This window comes from Pinus tabuliformis, chromosome J (genome assembly GCF_031772625.1).
Source record: "Pinus tabuliformis cultivar Carrire ecotype Pingquan chromosome J, CPIR1, whole genome shotgun sequence".
Taxonomy (NCBI): Eukaryota; Viridiplantae; Streptophyta; class Pinopsida; order Pinales; family Pinaceae; genus Pinus; species Pinus tabuliformis.
In genome coordinates, this window is record NC_142295.1 from 746082596 (window position 1) to 746108096 (window position 25501).

The 25501-nt window shown below is 31.5% G+C and overlaps 1 pseudogene; it reads left to right on the forward strand.

Moving 5' to 3' along the window:
- Positions 1 to 22985: 22985 nt before the first annotated feature.
- LOC149228871 (SKP1-like protein 1A pseudogene) lies at positions 22986 to 23381 on the forward strand (annotated as a pseudogene).
- The last annotated feature ends 2120 nt before the right edge of the window (positions 23382 to 25501 follow it).

Genomic DNA, 25501 nt, shown 5'->3' on the forward strand with positions numbered 1-25501 from the left:
AAAATCAAAATATATATATATATGTATTATATCTAGTATTCATATTAATATATTATAATATTAATATTATTAAATTTAATAACTTTCTACTAATACTATATTAAATATTTTATAATATAATATATAATATATTAATATATCATTATATATATTAGCTCTCGTGCTGCACTCTTTGAAGTTACAAAGGCTCCCAACTACTTGGTGGTCACAAACCTTTTGGACATTATGTGTCAAACTATGGGTGATATGTTGAAAGGGAAAACGACTGAATACATAGTGAGATTTTCAATGTTAGGTATGAAAATTAATAGTTAAATCACTCTGGAATGGTAGAGTACCTCTCTTTTTGTAATTAGGTTAGTTTGAAAATGAATTTGAGAGCACTTCATTATGTTTAGAGTACACATTTAGTTACATTGGTTTCATAAATGAAAAAATATAGTTAATTTTATATAGGCCATGAAATGTGAGAGTGATAAGAACTGTAAGATTGTAAAGTACCTTGATAGAAACTTGCTACACATTACACCCTTTGCACTTTTAGTGTGGTAACTCGCTCCTCTCTTAATTCCTTTGCATGTAGTCAATTGTGCTTGTTATTATTTATTTGTAAGTATGAATGGAAATATGAATGGTTGTTGTTTTCATTTATTTTTAATATAATAAAAGAAAATGATATTATTTAATGTTTGTGTGTAGATAGGTATACAAGAGATATTGTAATGTGATGTTATTGTTATTTAAAGTTATTTAAATATTTTGATTTAATTATTTAATCAACATAATCTTATTTTAATTATAGGTATGGATTTAGAATGAGCTGAGAGGGATTAAGTTTATTCTAGTGCAAGTTTATGTTAGAGTACAAAAAATAATGCTTAATTTTTTATTATTTAAATTATATTTTTGAATGTTATATAGATTGCATCCATGTTCATTGATTCATTTTATTGGTGTATATTAAATTGGCTCAAAAACAAATAAAATTAAATTAATAATTAAAATAAAGTGAGGTAAAATAGTCAATTTTATTTTTGGTTTTTTTTTGGGTTTAGAGTTTTGATAACACATTTTTGCTAATAGTATTATTCTATAATATTATACCTTATTTAAAGACATAAAATTCCAATTAATTTACAACTTTTCCAAAATCTCTTTTCACTATAAAATATATTTGTATCTCAACACATTTGATCCCTCTCCCTACATGGTAGATCATAAGTTAGTAAGATGATTTTACAGATTATAGTTGGCTTGAGAGGTGCTCTCCAACATAGTTTACAAAAAATTGTGTAATGTCTTGTCTTGTAAGTATTTTGAATCATTCAAATTACATAAAAACAAAATAAAATAACCTATGGTATTCTTAACCCATGGTTTTTACCATGGTATTTTTAGGCCCTGAACATGAGATATTCTTATTCCAATGAAGAATATACAAGCAACATTTTCAATTTGTTCATGTTTCTTTATACCATTTTTTCATTCAAGGTGAAAACCTATGGAATAAAATGACACATATTCATTTCAGAATCATGATGGCAAGCCATCAAAATAAAAGAATTTGAGAAAATTTAAACACTTTATTTATTCATTTATATTTAAAGAGTTGATAAAATTTTAAATAAATGGAAATATTTTCCATGTTCTTATATAAGATTAGCTGAATTTAAAAAAAATGAATATATGAATTTGTGGCATCGACATAAGACGTCATAAAGAGGATGATGGGCGACTTGGGCACCAACATTACCATTTCTCTGCCTCTCGTTTCTGCGAAGATTCTGCGTCTGGTTATTCAATATTGCGGATACCATGTTCTTGATGCCCCCTATATCACTTGATGCCGTCAAAACATGGGATGAGTTCATGAGAGCTCTTGTAGATGATCGCGCCACACTCTTCGAAGTTGCAATGGCTACCAACTACCTGGTGGTCACAAACTGTAGCTGATATGTTGAAAGGGAAAACCGTTGAAGAGATACGTCAGCTTTTCAAAATTCGGTATGAAAATTAATCGTTAAATCACTCTGCCATTTTCATCGTTAAATCGCTCTCCAATGGCAGAGTACCTCCCGTTCTGCAATTCGGTTCGTTTGAACATGAATTTGAAAGCATGCCATTAGGTTTAGAGTACACATTTCCTTAATCATTCTAGGTTTTTCTTGTCTGCACTTTGACCTTCTCCAGTAGCAGTTTTTGCAATTTAAAATTAGTATTATACTATGGGACTGGAATTTTTATCACAGAATTGCTCGTCTTTCAATCTGTTATTTCTTAATATGTTGCACATATTCCAAAGTGATTTAGCATTAACATTTCTATGGTCCAACATTTCATACGAATATGTCACATCCTCTAAAATTCACCACCAAGTTCTCAAAATTATACAACATATTAGTTCCCAAAATACATTTTCAAGGTAGCATTAATTCCCTATTACCACTAGACCAAGCTTTGGAGCTATGCAGAGGTGTAGCTCAATCTCACCACAATAGTGCTCCTTTGGCTTCATGATCTTGGATTCCTATCAGAGAAAGTATCCCAATTCATTACTTATATTCTGAAAGAATTTTCATGTACTTCAGATATTTGATCAAGTTGATGGTGGAATAAAAACTTAAATGGATGGAGGATAGTTGGGTTGACTTAGAGGCTAAAAGAAACAATCTAAATAGGTGTAGAATATCAACAAAGTATTAAATTTACAGAATAAGCATGGGATATCATATTATGCACCAAAGATTTTAAGGTTACTTTAAAAATCAATGTAGGTCATTTTTAAATACTTGATTTTTCACTTTTATTTTACATCAAACTTAATATACTAAGATAAATTAATTTATAAAAAATAAGTGCACGTGAATGAGTACATACATATATTCTTTGAGTTAAAAATGATTGCTCACAATGAATTGGTAGAAGATATTGCTCCTTATCTTTCCATAGGAACTTTGAATAATCTAAGAAAACAATCTACTATGAGTATCATGTCTTAGTGCACTCTCAAATTCTACATACCATCTACACTAAAAGATACAACATTTAAATAGTGGTAATCCAACTCAATAATTTCTTGTATTTTCCCAAATTATTGTAGATTCCCTTCAATAATATTCCTATCTTTTGATCTTGATCATGTGGATTGCTTGAATTCAATAATGATGCCACAATCTAGTGATTGTGTCTTTTCATGTACACTTTGTACATAATAATGTCCACCATATGGCTATAATTTTTTGTATGTGAAAGACCATTTATTTCAATTATTAATTTTATTTTAATTGCTATTGAGCCAATTTTATTTAGGTGAAGCCTATAGTCAAAATAACATGGTTCAAATTATTATTAATACAATCTGAAAAAACATTATTAACTCTAATATTGAAACTAAAAAATTAATATTTATATTATTATTAAATCTAATATTCATATTAATATATTATAATATTAATATTATTAAATTTAATAATTTGGACTAATTTGTTATTATATTATATATAATATAATATATAATATATAATATATATAATATATATATCTATATATATATAGATATAATATTAACACTCATTAATTTTAAAACACAACTTATTGGTCTAAACTTTAATTACTACCACTGTAGTATGTTCCTATATATAACCTTTATAAGTAAATTAGGGAAATTAAACTTTGAACCACCTCACAAATAAGACTTCATTACTTATTAATTCCTTTTTTTAATTCTTTTTAACATATAAAGGAATACACAACTATGTTGGTCTCAATTTTCACTACTACCACTATAATTTGTATGTCCTTATGTATAACCTTCATAGGTAAATTGGGGAAATTGAACTTTAAACCTCTTCAAGCACAAGACTTAATTTCCATGGCACTAATTATTTTCATAGTATTAATAATAATAATTGGGCTGAGAGGGTCTCTACAACCGAGCACACTAGGGAGATGTTGTCACATATATGCAAGAGATGTTGTTACTTTAAAAATGAATGTAGGCCATTTGTAAATATTTTAATTTTCACTTTTATTTTACATCAAACTTAATATAATTAGATAAACTAATTTAAAAAAAAAATAAGTGCACATGAATGAGTACATTCATTTATTATTTGAATTAACAAAATACTTGCTCACAATCAATTTGTAGAAGATAAGGCTCCTTATTCTTCCATAAGAACTTTGAGGAATCTATAGAAATCAATCCACTATGTGTATCATGTCTTCCTGCACTCTCAAATTCTACATACAATCTACACTTAAAAATAAAACATTTAAAATAGTGGTAAAGAAAGTCAATATCTTTTTGTATTTTCCCAAATTATTGTATATTCCCTTCAATAATATTATTATCTTTTGATCTTGGTCAAGTGGATTGCTTGAATTCAACCATGATGCCACAATCCAATGAGACAATGATTGTCTCTTTACGTGTACAAGTTCTACATGATAATGTCCACCATATGTCCACATTGCTAGATATTTTTTTGGGTGTGAAAGACCATTTATTTCAATTATTAATTTTATTTTATTTGTTGTTAGTCTATGATCCAAAAAATGATCCCAAAAAAACATTTATAGCCTCAATAGATATTAAAAAATCAATATTTATATTATTATTAAATCTAATATTCATATTAGTATATTATAATATCGATATTATTAAAATTAATAACTTTATACTAATACAATATTAAATTTTTTATAATAAATATATAATATATTAATATATCATTATTATATTAGCTCTGACTTTTCAACATTAGGTATGAAAATTAATAGCCAAATCACTCTACAATGGCAGAGTACCTCCGTTTTTGCAATTAGGTTAGTTTTAACATGAATTTGAGAGAATGCCATTAGTTTAGAGTACACATTTCCTTCCTTACTATTTTTTTCAGCAGTTTTCTCATTTTAATGTGAGTATTATACTCTCTGATGAGATTTTCTATCACACAATTTCTCATTTTTCAATCTGTTATTTTGGGTTAAATTACTGTTAATTTTATATAGGGGATGAAATGTGAGAGTTATAAGAACTATAAGATTGTAAACTATCTTGATAGAAACTTGTTAGCCATTGCACCCTTGCACTTTGAATGCTGTGAATTACTTAGTGATAAGAACTGTAAGATTGTAAAGTACCTTGATAGAAACTTGTTACACATTACACCCTTTGCTTTGACTAGCTCCTCTGGTAATTACTTTGCATGTAGTCAATCGTCCCTGTTATTATTTATTTGGAAGTATAAATGGCTGTTGTTTTAGTTTATCTTTAATATAATAAAAGAAAAAGATATTATTTAATGTGTGTGTAGATAGGTATAGAAGAGATATTGTAATGTAATGTGATGTTATTGTTATTTAAAATTATTTAAATATTTTGATTTAATTATTTAATCAACATAATCTTATTGTAATTATAAGTATGGATTTAATATGAGCTCAAAGAGCTTAAGTTTATTTCAGTGCAAGTTTATTTTGGAATACAAAATACAATGCTTAATTTTTTATTGTTAAACTTATATTTTTGAATGTTATATAGATTGCATACATGCGCATTGATTCATTTTATAGGTGTATATTAAATTGGCTTAAAAACAAATAAAATAAAACTAATAATTAAAATAAAATTGAGGTAAAATAGTCAATTTTATTGTTGATTGTTTTTGGGTTTAGAGTTTTGATAACAAATATTTTGCTAGTAGTATTATTCTATAATATACCTTATTTAAAGACATAAAATTCCAATTAATTTACAATTTTTTCCACAAATTTTAATGTTCCAATTATCTAAAACTTGTACCAAGTTGTTGAGCTATTGATATTCTGAAGCTACTTTGAAGTGATGTTTGGTCATTTATTTTTTTGAGAATATTAGACCAAAGATAAGAAAACCAATTTTATTAATTTTAATTATATATAATCTTATATTAATTTATGAATTTAATTAGAATTCCATCATGATCTCCTTCCTAGATTTGAGATTGTGAAAAATTGGTTGTTTGTTAGTTGAAAGAAAACTCTAGCCAATAGATCTGAAATTTTAAATATTCGGTTGTTTGTTAGTTGAAAAGAATCCTTATACTTTTATAATGTTGTTCACTATTTTGAACTTAGTGATTTCCTCATCTGTGAAGAAAATAATAAAAAACTTTACCATAAAAAACAAAAAGGGTGATTTCCATTCCATTTTTACTAATCAATGAAGGAACCTTGCCACTTTCAAGTTTAAAATAGCATTTCAACTTTCAAAAAACAAAAAACTAACTCTATAGAATAAAATAAAACTAAAAATGATCCACCATATTGAGAACCCATGATATTCATATGGAATATTGTTTATTTAAAGGGGGGAATTAAACCAACTCATACTCATGTTATGTGGTGATATATCAAGCTCTAAGAGGGATTAAATCTCTTTTCACTATAAAATATATTTTTATCTCAACAGATTTGATCCCTCTCCCTACATGGTAGATCAGAGGTTAGTAAGATGATTTTACAAATTATAGTTGGCTTGAGAGGTGCTCTCCAACATAGTTTACAAAAAATTGTGTAATGTCTTGTCTTGTTAGTATTTTGATTCACTCAAATTACATAAAAACAAAATAAAATAACTCATGGTATTCTTAACCCATGGTTTTTACCATGGTATTCTTAGGCCTTCAACATCAGATATGCTTATTCCCATGAAGAATATAAAATCAACAGTTTCAATTTGTTCAAGTTTCTTTATACAATTTTTTCATTCAAAGTGAAAACCTATGGAATTACATTCCTCTTTCATCAAAAGTGACACATATTCATTTCAGAATCATGGTGGCAAACCTTCAAAAGAAAAGTCATGAAAATAAATAAGACTTTACTTCTAAATAAGGGTTTACTTTTAAATAAAGTAAAATAATTGACTATGGTTCAAAGAATTAGGAAAAATTTAAACACTTTATTCATTCAGTTATATTTAAAGAATTCTTAAAATTTTAAACAAATGGAAATATTTTCCATGTTCTTATATAAGATTACCTGAATTAAAAAAAATGGATATATGCATTTGTGGCATCGACTTAAGACATCATAAAGAGAAAGATGGGCGACTTGGGAACCCATATTACCATGGGCAACTTGGGCACCCACATTACCATTCCTCTGCCTCTCCTTTCTGCGAAGATTCTCTGTCTGGTCATTCAATATTGCAGATACCATGTTCTTGATGCCCCCACTATATCAGTTGATGCTGCCAAAACATGGGATGAGGAGTTCGTGAGAGCTCTTGTAGATGATCGTGCCACACTCTTCGAAGTTGCAAAGGCTACCAACTACCTAGTGGTCACAAACTATTGCTGATATGTTGAAAGGGAAAACCGCTGAACAGATAGAATTAATCTTTAAATCACTATGCAATGGCAGAGTACTTCCCTTTCTGCAATTTGGTTCGTCTGAACATGAATTTGAGAGCATGCCATTAGGTTTAGAGTACACATTTCCTTAAGCATTCTAGGATTTTCTTGTTTGCACTTTTCCTTTTCTAGCAGTAGTTTTTGCAATAATTTGAAGTCAATATTATACTATGGGACTAGAATTTTTATCACAGAATTGCTCGTCATGTGTTATTTCGTAATATGTTCCACCTATCCCTTTTTTTCAATAATAGTTAATCCAAAAACTCTTTTCAACCTATGCATAATAGAAATATGAAAAAATACAAATTTTCATTTTTTTTTCCAAAGTGATTTAGCATTAACATCCCTATTGTCCACCATTTCATATGAATATGTCACATCCTCTAAAATTCACCACCAAGTTCTCAAAATTATATAATATATTAGTTCCAAAAATAAATTTTCATGGTAGCATCAAGTCCCTATTACCACTAGACCAAGCTTTGGAGCTATGCAAAAGTGTAGCTAATTCTCACCACAATAGTGCTCCTTTGGCTTCATGATCTTGGATTCCTATCAAAGAAAGTATCCCAATTCATTACTTGTATTCTAAAGGAATGCTCATGTACTTTAGATATTTGATCAGGTTGATGGTGGAATAAAAACTTAAATGGAAGGAGGATCGTTGGGTTGACTTAGAGTCTAAAAGAAACAATCTAAATAGGTGTAGAATATCAACAAAGTATTAAATTTACAGAAAAATCATGGATATCATATTATGCACCAAAGATTAGTTCAAATGCAACCATATTATATATTGAATCTTCATATACATCTAAAACATATCCAACAATGAGAATAGATAAGACATCAATATAAAAACAAATCAAAGTTACTTGAAGAAAATAATATATATGGATAACATTATTCATGATCCTTAAAATATTTGAAAGAGAAATCAAAGATCCAATAGTGAATCATGGCTCTGTGAATAATCCTCTCAAAATATTTGAGGATATATTTTAATCCACAAGGGTGATAAATAAATATTCACTCATTGAAAAACATTGTTTGCAACATAACAATACATACTTTATACATGACCATAAGGAAAGGGAACTGAAAATGACGAGAAGGAAAGGGAAGCTAAAACCCAATCCACTACCTCCATATCTTCAATTTAACCCCAATATAATATTGGGATAGCAAATGTAGAGACAATTAACCAATCACACCCTTTTCTTCATTCTCTATTTAAATAAGTGATTTATGGGTTGGTCATTTTTACCATGTCAAAATATGGTAAGATTAAATTTAAACATTTGTAAAATCAATCCAATTTTTATGTATTTATGGGGAATTTAACTATTTTCATTTCTTAAATTTTCTTGTCTTGTATATCTCGTGGTGTCACCACTTTTGACTAAGTAATTCAACCTAATGACCAATCATTGGGGTACTATAGAATTACTTTGCACACTAAACATACACCAATCCAATTAAATTTTTTAGTTTTCAAATGTAATCACACAAACTACAAAAATATTTATTTTTTTATTATTTTCTACAAAAGAATGGCTTCAAAAAAGAAATAGAATATACTATCTTACATGTGTACACCCTCAATTTCCTTGCTCATTAATGCTCTAGTAGTCTCCATTTTATGTATATTCTAATTTAGTTTGGCTACCTCAATTTATATCTTTGTCCATGTTCATTTAAACATTGTTTCTTCAATTAATACATATTTATTCATTTTTTGTGCACTATATTGTATTATCTACCAAGTTTTAAGGTTATTTTACACACATTAGGATGTGGACCTCAATTTTTTCATAGTTATGGATAGAGATCCATACTTTAAGAGATTACAATCAAATTGTACAAAGGATAATTTTACAAAATAAGGAGCAAGAATGAAGCACATACCCTTAGTTATTCCAATATCATAAGCACATATAATTTAAAAACATGGAAATTGTTTGAGAATGACCTTGGTATAATGCAACATGTGTTTTTTAGGACATAGTGTCCTTGACCTAGTAAGCACATAAAAAGACAAACCATCTAAAGAGAACAAACAAACAAAAAATTACCTAATAGGATGTCCATCTTGTGGTCCACCTATGGAGATGAATCTTCAAAATCCACAGGAATGATTATAGATGCCACTATATGGGTAGGTGTGATTCGAACATCTTGAAATCGGCAAATAAAACAACTCTCCACATAACTAGCTGTCGGTTTAAATTTCAATTGGATTAAAGGAGCTAAGTTCACGAAGGTATCCATATGTATTAGTTAACAAGATGCCATAAATGTGGGGGTGGGGTTTAGATGGGCCATCATGCACTTTAATAGACACTAAGTGGATGATATGCCAAAAGTTGTTTGTACCTTCTTACCTCAAATTACTTCATTAAAGCCCAAGACTCCTCCTTCTCTTTGCACATGCTTACAATGTGTTCTCTAGTTATCATAATGCATTGGTATTTACCTTTTTTATGATTTTCCAATTTCTTATCAAATACATATTTCCATCTATTCCATTGCAACATCAAATATTTCACATTGAAATTGGTTCTTCTATACCTTTTTCACTTTGACTTAATCCTTTGTTCACATATTTTAGGTCATATATGTGACAACATCGATTATGCTAGCGGTTTAGAACCACTAGAACACTTACACAATACTGAGGAATACCCATCTAAGATTCACATGGAGCTAGCTTTGGTTCAAGCCTTGTCTCCTTGAAATGCGAATTTCGTTTTGGATCATTTCATTCCAAAATTAACCCCCAAAACTACCATTTTAACCTATGTTGTAGGAACTCAATTTGACATCATATGGCTCATAAATTAGTCTTCCATGATAGAAATAAGCATCTCCATAGAACATAAGATTGAAGGATTTGTTAAAGACCCTTTTGCACAATTATATGTATTTATATAAAATAATTTATTGACCATAATCAAATTATGTATCCTTTTAAATCCTATTTACCTTCTTTAGTTCTTGATTAGTCTTAAAATAATATTATGGAGACAAGAATAGAAACAAGGGATAATTATAACAAGTCTTTGAAGTATTAACCTAAAAGATAGAAATGAAAGGAATTTTCAATGTTGGGAAGTATTTATGGGTATATAAAAGGGCCTTTTTCTTTATATAGTACCACCTAGAATAAAGGGCCATGCAATACCTTATGTGAAGTGTAGAGGGCTTGCAATACCTTATGTAATGTGCAATGGTATTTATATGCCTTAAGTAACCTGTAAGGGTCCAATATTACTACAATTTAGTTTCCTATTATATTTAGTCCAACACACACTATGAAAGCATTTCCAAAGCCTCTTATTATAAGAAATTTTCCATGTTGAATCCTATGATTTTTGTGACTATAGTTATAATAAATAGCCCAAGGTATAGCCATAAAGCCATATGAACACATTATTTTTCTTTAAAGTATATGGTTGTAGCATAATAACTCCATGGATTTATGCTCTATAACTTATTTCCTTGAAATTGACATTATCATTTATTGCTATATTTAAGCTTAAGTAATGGACATTATTATATGTAACTACTACATATATGTAGCACGTAGTGTATGGAAATAAAAGTTGCAACATATTGAAAAAAAAAGAAAGAAAAAATATAGATAATTTGAAGGCAAGGAGCACCTATTCTTAATGTGGTATATTGAAATCTAGGGTTGCCCAGAATATAAATATTTAAAAAAATATATACCTCTTCTCTTTCATTGAGAAGATTTATTCCTCTTAGATTGGTTAATTTTAGAAACACCCTCTCATTTCTCAAATCAAAATATTAATAGGAAGGAAAGCATAATATGATATTAACATTTATATGTCTCAATAATTAAACAATTCTTTGTACAAAAATTATGGATGGATTAGAAACATGGTTTCTTTACCAATAGGGAGAGGAAATGATAAAATGTAATTAATTTGTAATGATCAATAAAAAAATTATCTCTTTCGCACCCCAAAAGAAAAAAGTACTTGTAATTGTTTAATATATAATAACTAACAATGTTGAAGGATTATCCCATCCATCCACAAAGAAAGAAAAAATAATTACATCAATAATAGTTATAAATATGATATATAATATTTTTCTTACATGTTATGTATGTTATATATATTATTTATTTTTAGAAAGAGCTTGATTATTAGTTGGTTTTTCCTTTCTTTCTTAGAATTTGTTAATCCAAGAAACTATTTGATACAACCTGGATTTTTTTCTTTTTGAAGGCTTTCCAAGATCTATTTGTCATAGTGTGCTTCATAACATGGTGTTTTACCCACTACTACATACATTATCAATGAATCCAAGCCGATGAATGTAGGACATAACATATTGAAATATCGTTAGTCATGAAGAAGGGGTTATCCATGGGGAAATTATGAGGAACATTATAGAAGGGTTGAGTTGCAACTCAAGATTGAATCAGTCAATATTAACCCTTAGTTGGTCATTGGTTATTGTAATAACCCAGCCAATAGGAGGAAAAGAAGCTCCATTCTATTGGAGTGCATTTTTTTCCTTGGTAGGGAAAATTGGTTGAGAATGGATAGACATAAAGAATAATAAAGGCATTTTGTGTTTCACAATAGTCCATAAGTCACACTTCCAAGGTATGTCCATAGAGAGTGATTCTCCTTTGATTTGCATAATTTCCATTTAGACAATGAGAGAGAAGTGACCTTACTTTCTAGTTGGTATTTCTGCTAAAAGGGTTTTCGAGAACATATCTAGGTGTTCATTATTATTGGTGTGTCTTTTATTTCATTGTTCTCTATTTTTCACATTTTATCTATCACTAGCATAAGAAAAAAAATAATAAATAACAAATATATAAATCTATGGAAAATTAATCATCACAATATAATTTTTAAATTTCAATCTATTTTTATAAAATATGTTGTGATGAAATGTCTAGTAGAATATCCATGGTGACTGACATATCATATTGGTATAAAACCATTCTTCTTTGTTTATATTTTAGGAAGTTGGACGGGCTAAAATCAATTTAAACATAAAGTAAAAATACCATATACGTGGCCGACAAATAAATTTATGATAACCATCAAGATCTAGCAAATGAGATGTTTACATGTATAGAAGAACAAGTTATAGATATAAACAATAATGTGAGCCTCCTCATGGTAAGCCTAAATAATAATCTTGGGTTGTTCAAATAATATGCAGGTTCCACCATAGAGGTAATATAAACGGGGAAATTGGGGGATTGGAACAAAATATGCTACCTTTTGACGAAAATTTCACCAACGTCATTTTATTATTGAGACTCGACTAAATCTCTCATCTAATCGCATCTAAATTTTGCGCCTCAATCTCGCAATTGACGCCACCAACACTCTCTCACCTACATCTCCCAATTATTTTTGTAAAACATGCCTTACATATTTTTCATGTCATTAAAGAAAAATGGCATCCTTTCCCTTTTATCTAAAGAAGAAAATAGATCTCTCAAGTTTTCAAAAGGGAAAATACCTTACTTCAAATTGAAATATATATTCAAAGTTGTTTGCTGAGAATAATATAACATAAATATTTGTATTGGATTCTTTGGTGTTATAATTATAATATTTAATATATTCAAAGTTGTTTTACCAAGGATAATACAACTCCATAAGTGGAGAAGATATGTCTATAGAATCCTTTGGTTTGATTAGGATAATAAGTAGGTATCTTGAATCATTTTGGTGTTAGAACTATTATATTTATTGTCATCAAAGTCCAATATTTTTAAGAAGAAAAAATGAAAACATGTTCAATTGAGGACGAAATTTTTTACATATTCGTAGGTCCAAAACACTTTGAGCATTAGATAATATTAGAGTCATTCATCTTATGACATGCCAAGGAAAAAAATCCTTGTTTCACTTCTGACAAAAAAGAGAGCAGAAATATTCTCCAATACATCATTAAGAAACAATACTATGCTTCGCAAAGAGACCATCAAGAGAAACTGTAAGAAATATAGAAAGATAATCATAACTAAGATAGAAAATTTGGAACCAACCCTTGTAAGGGAATGAAGGCCACAAGCAAAAAACAGAGTGTAATAAGACGAAATTGAAAGAGTCCTCACTACTAATGGATTCGTCCATGATCTGTTCAAGAAAAATGTAGCTAGGGAAAAGTGAGAGAGAACGCTTGGAGAGGGAATGAAATTCAAAATTCCTCTCTTTATAGATATGTTGAAAATAAACCTCTCAGAATAGAGCATTGAGATCTAAAATAAGGTGCATCTAGCTAAGAAGGGCTAGGAGCTGTAAAAAAAATGGTCTTGTATGCAACGGATCGTGGAAAGGGAGTCCTTGAGAAACAACCTAATATCGATGTTGAGCCAAAGAGCCGCCTGTAAAGCTCCCCACATTGTCAACATCTCAGCCCCGGAGTTGTTTCACAGACCCTAGAACCATCTAAAGAGAAAGGAGAGAATAGAGTCAATATGGGGAGATAATCCACACCCGCAACACCCATTAAAAAAATCCCCATCAAAGAAGAAAATAGGAAAGATTTTAGCCAAATCAACTAAAATAGTAGATCGGGGAGAAACGTTAGGAAACCATAGCCCAATCTCCATGAAATATGCCACAATATGAATGGAAGTCAAGACAATGTTTGGGGAGGATCCTTCAAAGATATAAGCATTTAGAGCATGTCAAATACCCTAGAAGACATAGAGAGAAAAAACTCTATAATCTTGACTTTTCCAATCCCAAGAACTAAAGCAGGCTGCCATAGAAGTATGGTCCACATCAATCTATAATCCCAAGAGTGAAATCACCCATTTTCAAATTTCCTAGGAAAAATGGTATATGTAGAATGATGTAAGCAATCCTCTGCCGCTAACTTGCAAAGTGAGAATACGATTATGGAGGGTTAACCATGTGACGCACATGATCTTATGCAAGAGTCGAGATCTCCACATGGGATAACTTAGATCAATAAAGGGAAGGGATAGTGAACAAGAAATAATGTGTCTTTATGCTTTCATAGCTGCAATGAAACCATCAAATTATTTTCCACCCAATTCTAGTTTCTCTAGGTGTGTGGAAAAGGAAACATTATATTAACAAGGATTACATATGTAGGCTTGCCATTCAGCCTCCATAAACACTGGAATCCTAAGATCGCTTGCATGTGGCCAAAATGTGGAAGATTGAGGCAACAATTGTCCCCTCCCAATACTAGTTAGATTGTTTAGCCCTTGCTGGATGAGGAAATCGATCAATGGGGTAGATAAAACATGCTTCTCGAAATTCCTTTGATGGCATCCAAACCCACTTGAATTGTTTTCCGACCCCCAATGATCAGGCGCATATTTCTACATAACCATGGGCACAACAACTGTTGGAAAATGTATTTTTCCATTGTGATAAAATGACGGATACCTCTATACACATTAGGGAAAATTTTAGGGGCTAATACTCATAGGTTGGCTAATTTCCATGCTTTTCTCAAAAAAAGATTTACCAAGTTCATTTTTTCTAAAATCATTCACCCAATTTTATAGTAGACCATTATTTTACCTAAAAATTGACAAAATATTTATGACTAAGATAAAATCATTGGAATCTAAATATTCTACAAGAATATCACCAAAAAAAATTTCAAATTTAAATATTTAGGGACTACTAAGATTCACTAAGGTTTTCTAAACAAATGGATTCACTTTATGGGGACCGAATTGAGGCCAAAGAAAATTTTCTATAGAAAGATTAATATTTTTTATGATAACATTTGGAATTTTCAAAATGCACATCAAGAACATAGGGATTCCTTGAAAAACAAATGAGACCATATTTAACCTACCTCCCAATGGTAACCATCTATGGTCATGTTTGAGAAAAGTCCTCTCGAATTGTGTAACGTCCATCTTTGGTTTCAAGATGCATCCCAAATATTTAAATCCCTTAGATAAACATCGAATCCTCGCCCCAAACAAGGACGCTATAACTTTTATCTCTAATGAGTCTCTCCCATCTGAAATTAGCTTCCTACACAAAGTCTAACATCGACAGATAGTAGATGTGATAACTTACTATTTTTGAACATCTTGCATCCCTTAATAGCACATGTTTCCTTCATAGCCTGAAGCCCTTTACTGAAAAAAGCATAATTAATATCAATAAAAAGGAGACAATGTGTATCCATGTCTTAACCTGCTGCTCATTTTGAGGAAATTTGTGGTCTCTCCATTTATAATTACTTCCATCGAAGCAGGCGAAACACATGCCATTATCCATCAAACAGTCCTATGGTTGAACCCTATTTTATAGAGTATCCACCAAGAATTTGTTGATTCATTTGGGCCATTATGCCAAGGTTCTGAAGATCTCTCTCTCATTTAGCCATAAAAAAAATTGAATGCAAGAAATTTTTCCAACAATAGAGGTGAAGTTTTATGCTTATTGAGGGAGACAATTAGCCTTATCTTTCATCTAGGTAGAACTCTAGTCATTGATGCTTGTGATTGGCATGGCCATATTTCCCTTCAAGTGATTAGGTGAAGGAGGATGATGTGGTCCAGAGCTCTAGCCTACAAGAGTTATCATTCATTAAAAGGATTCACGGGATGACGTTGTCCGGGATGAGTGGGTTGATAGACCATCCTGGTAGTTATGCCATTAGTTGGGGTGGTTCCCAACGAACAATGCATCCTGGAAATCCTTGTTTAGAAATGATAATGGAAGGAGGGATGATGTTGGCTACCACATTAGCTTTTTGGATATGCTATTGGCTAAGAGGAAGCCTTACTTACGAGGTCCACCTAGTGGCCCCCACCCAAGGTTGCTAGAGGGGTGGCTATGGAAAGCACCATAATGAAATCAGTGGGGTGGTGTAGGTTCAGTATTGTCGTAGGCACGTCTGCTCAGTTACTCCAACATTGGTCACAAGTGACTCCATTATTGATGAAAGCCCAATGGAGGATCCCGATGAATAACAAAGTTTAATTGCAATACGCTTTGAATGGTGTGCCAACTTAAGTGCTCGACCAATCCCTCACTTTAGTGTCATAGTGAATTTTTTTCTCTGTTGTTATAGTTTGGATTTTAGTTCCTTTTATGTGTTCATATTGAATGAGTGATTCTTTTCAAGAGTTTTTGAGATTGGTTGGATGACATATTGTGTAAATATTTCTCAATTATGTGATTGTTGTTACTACTAATTCTATATTAAATTTTTTATGTAATTTAATTAGTAGCAATAAACTTTGGATGGTGTGACGAATTAAGTCCTAGACGAGTCCCTCAGTTTAGTGTGGCAATGGAGCATTTCCTTTTTTTTCTATTTTGGATTTCACTTCCTTTTATGTGTGCATATTTAACGAGTGATGGTTTTTGGGAGCGTTATGAGAGTGGTTGAATGATAGATTGCATAAATATTTCTCATTTATATGTTTTTTGTTACTGTTATTGTTAGAGTTAATTTTGTGTCTAATTTAATAAATTGCGATAAGTTTTGGATGGTGTGACAGCTTAAGTCTCGGACTTGTCCCTCAATTTAGTGTGCTAGTAAATTATTTTCTTTCTTGATATAGTTTGGGTGGCACTTCCTTTATGTGTGCAGATTGAATGAGTAATTATTTTTAGGAGTGCTATGAGAGTGCTTGAATGACATGGTAGCTTATTATGTAGTATTTCTTTACATTCAATTTTTGTGGAGTGTAACAACATTGATGATTTCTGAAAGTGTGTGTCCAACAAATTTTTGTTGAGGTCATTTTATACTAGTCATCATCTTCCTTAGCATAGACTTTGCATGTCAATATTTTAAAAATTGAAGGCTACCTAGATTGACAACTAAATGTAAGAGTATGCCGACCAACATTAAAATGAAAACAATATAAAATTAATGAGGGTAACAAAGTTTCTTATTCAAATCATTATGAGGCATGTTAATATTTTATTAAATTTTATCTCTTCATGAACATATGTTGGTAAAAAATGAATGGAAGAATCATTCAAGTAATCCTAATCTTTTCTGCCATCAATTCATACCATACCTTGAATACCTTAACAATATTGCAATAGGTAATTTGTATTGACGCAAATAATACTAAAGCAATTAATATTTTAGGCAATAAGAATCATCATTTTTTAAACATGGAATATTTATGAAAAATTAGAATTTTTTGTCTTAACATCACTATCTGCATCCATGTCATCCAATGTATCATTGTCAATGTTCATATGATCTTTCAAGTAGCTAATATTATAATCATCCTAGTCTTAACTTGCATCATCTTCATCATCATTTAAATCTCACTCTATACCATCCGTATTTTTAGTAGATGTATTTGGAACATCCTTTTCTATACCATCGATGTTGTTGTCTTCCGTAACATCATGTAACTATCTATTTTTGTCTTCTTGTGCCTGCACATAACCATCTTCAGCATCATCATGGATGTCAATTTATTTCATGTTCTCTAATCCCTCTCTCTCATTTTGTTGGCCATCATTTTTTTCTTAGTATCCACTAATGCATCATCAAATACATGCCTTAATCTTAGATCATAATGTATGACAAATATCCATTTTGGGTCCAGAATATCTTTATAAAAATATCTGCACATGCAAAAGAACATACATATATTAGACATATGTTATAATAATTTTATTGATTAATAAACACATGTATATATTCATAGTAAACAATGTATTAATAGAATGTAGATCATTATCTCCTCTAATTCTTTGAGTTAAGAAAACACTTTCTCACAGTGAATTGGTAGAAGATACGGCTCCTTATCCTTCGATGGGAACTTTGACCAATCTATGGAAAACAATCCAAATGGGCATCATGTCTTCGTGTACTCTCAAATTCTACATACAAAATTCTAATTTTCCCATATTATTGTAGATTCCCTTCAATAATAATCTTATCTTTAGATCCTCATCAAGTGGATTGCTTGAATTCAACCATGATGCCACAATCAAATAATTGCCTCTTTATATGTACATGTTCTACATGATAATGTTGACCATATGCCCACATTGCTAGATATTTCCTTACTTGTGAAAGACCATATATTTTGGTTAAAACAAATATAATTATGAATATTAAAATAGTTGATAGTGTCAAAACTATAAGGAAACAACATTCGGTAAAATTCAACTCTACCTTTATTTCACATCCTATAGACATGTTGATTTCATTTTTTTTTATGTTTGTATCTATACATAAATCCTTTATTTGATTTTGAATTTGTTCACTAACCCATTCTAGTGTTCAATATTTGCCCCATTCCCCTTGAAGATCAATAGGAAATGGGGTATTCCTTCGGTTTGATCTCTTAAATTGTCTCCTTTCTTATAAAACTTCTTCCCTCTATTTATCATATAAATCATTCCATTTTCTCATAAGCTATATGTGGAACAGAATGAACTTGTTGAGTACAGCACTTCCTTCTACACCTACTCCATGTCAACATGCTTATTTCAAGCTCTAAAATCCATGTTATTAATTTGTCAAATAAATTAGAAGTAAATTAATTATCGCAATAAAAACAACCACAAGGCTTAGGATTTTACTTCATAATTTCTACTTCAACACCATTAGATTGTGGTTTTTCTCCATCAATAATATATAATGCTTGTTCTTCATCTCATAAGTGTGGACCATCTTCTAAATTCCTACTAGGGAATTAACATAGGAAGAAAAATCCTTCATTCAATGACCATTCTGGCAGTTTGTAAGAAGAGTATCAAAACAGAGGCCACTGTTAAGCTCTTCTTTGAGCGAGTGTGGGTACACATTGGGACACACAGTCCATTGTCTCAAATCGAGACAACAAATTCGTGAGTGATTTTTGTCAAGTATTTGGTCGATGTTGGATACCAAACTTACTAAGTCCATAAATTTATGTCCCCAAATTGATGGACAAATAGAGGTCATCAACAAAATGATCATACGCATTGTGCTTATGTACAACTCAAAGCATCCATGCACATGGGGTGAAATCCTCCCCTATGTCCAACACAACTACAACCGAGCTCTCCACAGCTCAACAGGCCATATCCCCTTTCAAGTCGGGCTAGAATTTCAGCCACTATGTCTCATTGATATGGCCATTACATTTGCAACTACTTAGGGAGACTCGACTCGCATCTAGTCCATGAAACAAGCCACAAATAATGAAATGATGGATACAGTGATTAAGAAAACTCACCAACAAAGCATCTATCTATATCAAGTTGTCAAAGTAGGGTAACTCCTTCATGAGGGCAAGTGGTTCAGTAGGGACCACATTCAACAGAAACTTTGTCACCTCCTAGAGGATCTGCACGCAATGGGAAACATTGCTTCCAAAGGGGGGAGGACTAATTTAGGAGGATATTGGTGGACACCCACCTATTCCACCAAGACCTCAAGTTGGTCTCATCTGTTTCTTTGTTTATTCCAACATTTACTATTTTTAGTACTTTTTAAGGTCCTAAAGTTCGAGAGGAGTTTTGATCCCTTAAACGATATTTTTTTAGGTCCATTGCAACTTGCCACAAATGTTGTAGTAATTCGAGAGACCTTTCCAACAAGTTAATGTACGTGCTCAATGAAGATAATGTGACCAAGTTACAACCCCAAGAAGTTGGTTTTCCAACTAACCCCAACACGGCCGCGAAATTCTTGGCATTACATCTCGTGGTGTTAGGGTTATAGTTTTTAAGGGTTTCTCTTGTTTTTTAATAATAAGTAGGCCCTTGAGTCTCATTGTAACATATTTTAGAGGCATGTAGCCACCACATCTCTTCTGAAAGATAAGCTATCATCGTCTGAGCTAGTTTGTTTCCATTATTTTTGTAAACATATTTCAATATTATGATATTCCAATGTTATTTTTTATGCATCTCTGTATTTATGGTTATATCTATAATTTGTTACATTTCTATTTAGTTTCGGATCATGCCCTCACACTATCCACTCTCTCACATCCTCTCTCTCTTCCTTCCTCTCTCTCCCTTAATATATCTCTCTCTCTTTCTCTCTCTCTCTTCATCATTCAACTTTTTTACTATATCCCTCCCTCTCTCTTTCTCTCTCCTTCTCTCCCCCATTCTCTCCATGTCTCTTTATCTCACCCCCAGACATACAAACTCTCTCTCCATCTCTCCCTTCTCACTCCCTCTCTCTCCTCCTATCACTCTTTGAATCTTTCTTCATTCGTCCCTCTCTCCCCCTCCAACTTCGTCTCTCTATCCCTCCCTCTGTCCTCCTCTTCTCATCCCTCCTCTCTCCCTCCTTCGCTCCTACCTCCCTCTCTCTTCCACCATCTCTCTCTCACTCCCTCTCCTTGTGCCCTCCAATCCTCTCTCTCCCCCATCACTCTTTGTGTGTGTGTCTCTCTCTCTAACTATGTTACTATATCCCTGCCTTTCTCCTTCTCTCCCCACTTATCTCCATATATCCTTCTTTGTCTCTTTATTTGACCCCTAAATATACACTCCCTCTCTCCATCTCTCCCTTGTCACTCCCTACATCTCTCAACTTCTCACTCTATATGTCTTTCCTCTTCACTCCCTGTCTCCCCCTGCAACTCCATCTCTCTATCCCTCCCTCTCTCCCCTCTCTCTCAAGTCCTCTCTCTCCCTTTCTCTCCTACCTCCCTCTCTCCTCCCCATCTCTCTCTCTCTCTCTCTGCCCTCCAATCCTCTCATGGTCTCCCTCCTTATCTCCTTCACTCTCTCGCGTCTCCATCTTTGTGACTCCCTCTCCCTCTCCCTCTCTTAACATTCTCTATCTCTTTCACTCCTCTCCCTTTCTCTCTCTTCATTTCTTCTTTCCCCTCTCCTTTAGTTTATCTCCATCTCTCCCTTATCACACTGCCTATATCTCCACCTCTATCATTCTATGTCTTTTTTCTTCCCTCCCATATATATCTAGATTTAATAATAATATAAATATTCATCTTTCAATATCAATATTAGGGTTAATAATGTTTTTTTACAGGGTATACCTCTATAATTCTATGTCTTTTTTCTTCCCTCCCATATATATCTAGAGTTAATATATTAATATGAATATTAGATTTAATAATAATATAAATATTCATCTTTTAATATCAATATTAGGGTTAATAATGTTTTTTTACATGGTATTAATAATAATTTGGCCGATGTTATTTGGACAATAGGCTTCACCTAAATAAAACCTCTTTCTTGGGCATTCATAAGTATAAAGATATTTACTAAGTAAATATAAAAAGAGGTTTTATTTATTTATCATATCTCTTTTATTTTCCATGGCATTTGACCAATAGGTTTGGTATATAATTAGATGTTGTTTTCTAATCCTATTTTGTATATTTTTATTTATTTACCATACCACTTTATACTTCTTTTATATTTATTTATTTACCATATCTCTTTTATAAATATGTTATTTGGCCCATGGTATTAATAATAATTTGTCTCATGGTATTTGGACCATATGCTTCACCTAAATACAACATTTTTTTAGTTTTCTTAAATATAAAGAGGTTTATGGAATAAATATAAAAGGAGGTTTTATTTATTTACCATACCTCTAGTTTATTTATATTTTCATTTATCTACCATACCTCTATTTTGAGTTTTAGGAAACCTCTTTATATTGTAAATTTGTATTATATTTTATACATAATAATAATTACATTGATTTTTAAATAAGGACTACATTAGATTAAAAATGTTCAATGTTAAACATGAGATTTAAATGTTTATGCTTGAGATTTACCACCATACTAGGTTGTAGAGCCGTTCTTGCCCAACAAGGTGAGAGAAAATAATTATAACAACTGTAACATATTAAATAGATTTCACCTAGAAGACATGAACTCAAAAAAATAACTAATACATTTTATCTTATTGTCAATAATGACATCGTGAGAGGAAATAATTATAACAATAATATGTGAAATAAATTTTAACTCGAAATCACTATGGCTTAAAAAAACCATGATTTAACACAAAGAAACCCATGGAAAACCCAAAATGAGGGCACAATATAATGGGAATCCCTGAGCCTTTTAAAACTTTTAAAAGACTTTATCACATTTAATCTATGGACTTTAATACAATGAGCAACCAAATCGATATGACTAAAATCACCACCTTAAACTCAAAAACTTTGACTCTTCCACCTAGTCAAATTTACTATAACCTTGTTCAATAACTCAAAAATATCCCAATCAAGGAAAATAAGCACCTTTTTAATCATACTCCAAAAAGTCAAAATCATACGACAAATTTGACCCACTCTCAGAACTATGGGAACAAACCACCTCAACAAGCAAAAAGTAGCTGCAATGACCTTTTAATGTCTTCAATGCTGATGTCATGGTAACCGAAGGTCCTAAATGGCCCCATTTGATTACATAGCACCAGCCGTCGTGCTCATTCATTTTTCCATTCATATGAATTCGTCTCTCTATAAATATTGTAACAAAATTACGCTAGTACCATTGCCATCATCAAAGGCATCTCACAGCAATCCAATCTTTTTCACTTCATCATGTCTATCTCTCTACTTGCTCAGATCATGCATGACTCAGCCATCCCTATGGCCAAGGAATTATGCAATAATAATAAGAATGATATTGTGAAATTGCAGAGCTGCGATGGCAAAATCTTTGAGGTGGAAACAGAGGTGGCATCGACTTCTGGCATCATACAGAGAATGATGGAGGACTTGGATACCGACATTACCATTCCTCTGCCTCTCGTTTCTGCCAAGATTCGAGGTCTGGTTATTCAATATTGCAGATACCATGTTCTTGATGCCCCCACTGTATCAATCGATGCCGTCAAAACGTGGGATGAGGAGTTCGTCAGAGCTCTGGTAGATGATCGCGCAACACTCTTTGAAGTTACGGAGGCTGCCAACTACCTCGTGGTCACAAATCTTTTGGCCACGATATGTCAAACTATTGCTGATTACGCTGTTCCACTCACATGAACTATTTTTTATTAATTTATTGTTTCAAATGAATATCAATTTAATATATATTTTATATAAGAAAGAAAGGAACAAATGATTTAATCTTATTAAAAAATATAAATTATATTAATGAAAATTAAATTAACCAATCTGGAGTGAAATATATCTAGTAAACACCTAATGGGATAAAATCTCTATTTACTGTAAAAGAGCTTTGAACCTCAACAGGTTTGCTTTGCTCATTAAATGGGGCATTGTTTTGGATCTATGTTGGTAGTAATATTGTAAGTTGATGTAGGTTTTTAAACCAAACGTAATGTCTTTGAGAAAAAATTATTCCAGAAAAATATATTTACAAAAAAATTCAAAAAATAAATATAATGAAATATTAATTTCAAAATAAATTTAAATTTAAGTTAAACTGTTGTAGTTATAATGCAGGTTGAAATTTATGTTAAAAGTAAATAATCTATCATTTTTTTCATAAAATCAAATTAAAATGAGTGTTATATAAATTATTTTAATGATGAAAAGTTTTATCATGCTTTAGATATGTAGTATTAATAAACAATGATATTCAAGCTAGTTTAATAACAAAATGTATTTATATTCTTTTTTTATTATAAAAAGAAATAATATAACATTTTTCTTTTAAATATATATATAATTAAAGCTTATTAATTCCTCTTTTTAATCCTCATAAATCCATGTTTAACTTTAGAGGTATCAAGTTTTATTATAGGGTAAACTTATTTTAAAGGGGAAAAATAATGTGTAATTTGTAATTTTTTGCAGAACTCACACCTGTGCCATGCTCCTGAGGCCTGAAACCATTGTCATATGCATTTTATATTCCCTCTCAACAGTCAACCTGCTTGGTGGTATCTCATTGAATACTGCTCCGTGGCATAGTGGTAGTGGAAACTCACACATCTCGTGATAGCTCTAGGATATGAAGCCACACCTTTTGGACCACGACCTTAATCTGGTGCCTTAGACCAACTTACGCATCTCGTGTAGTTCCATTCCGTTGTAGTGGTATTGACCTCTGAGGTTCTGTTTCATTTTTAGTTTTGTGACTATTAATACAAATTAGAAAGTTTGTACATGTGTAATTATATGTGGTAAAGAACCGAAAAAAACGTTACCACTCCAATTTGCACCCACTCTGCACTGTTTTATCGCATCCTGTGTGTAACAACCAAAGGTGCCTTTTTTGTGGGAACAGAAGAAACTAGTGGCGCCAAACATTGAACTGCTAATCATCGCACCAAATGGAATCCAGTTAATGGTAGAGGGTAATCAGAAACTTGATAGTATGAAGGGTTATATATTTTTTATAGTACATTCTCTTGTCTTTGATATTGAATTATATGAAGTGTCGTATTGAATTATGTGCACTACCCATGGTTGAAAAGGCAGATATGTGTTGACTGCATTTTGATATATGGTGTGAATATTTCAAAGGTTGTGATCCATGTCATTTTCTCAGAAGGCCTCATGATAAATGGATTAGTATTTGTTGGAGTGTTGGTGTGCCTAAATGTTGGTTGTGTTCCAAGTGGATTGGAACTTGGTTATCTGATATTATTTATTGTTTTCCAAGAGAAGCCTTAGAAACTCCTATATGTGCACCTTGTTTCTTGGTTTTCATAAGAACTCAAACTATTGCCACTATAGTGCAATTTTTTTACATTAAAAACTCATTTTTTTGACAGTAGAAGTATTTTTACAACACACAGATTTTACAATGCATTCAATCATATATTCTTCTAAAAAGGCTTTGTGCCTTGCTCACAAAGAAAAGAATCTTGCCCAAGATTCTTCGAGAGGAAGAGATGGTTTAAGAGGAAGAGGAAGATATTTCAGAGGCACAGGGGCCAGACACTCTCAAGGAGAAAAGTCAGATTTTCACTGCATACACTGCAAAAGAAATGGATCACATGATGCCTCTACATGCAAGTTACCTCGGGACAAAATTAAGCAGCAAAGAAACCAACCCAAAGGTAAAGCTAATGACACAGAAAAAGGTAAAGCACCTGAATCTGCTCATTATGTTGTGGCACAATGTAATATTGGACTAAATGAAGACTTATTTAATGCTTCGCTTGCTTCTTGGAAAAATGATTGGTTGCTTG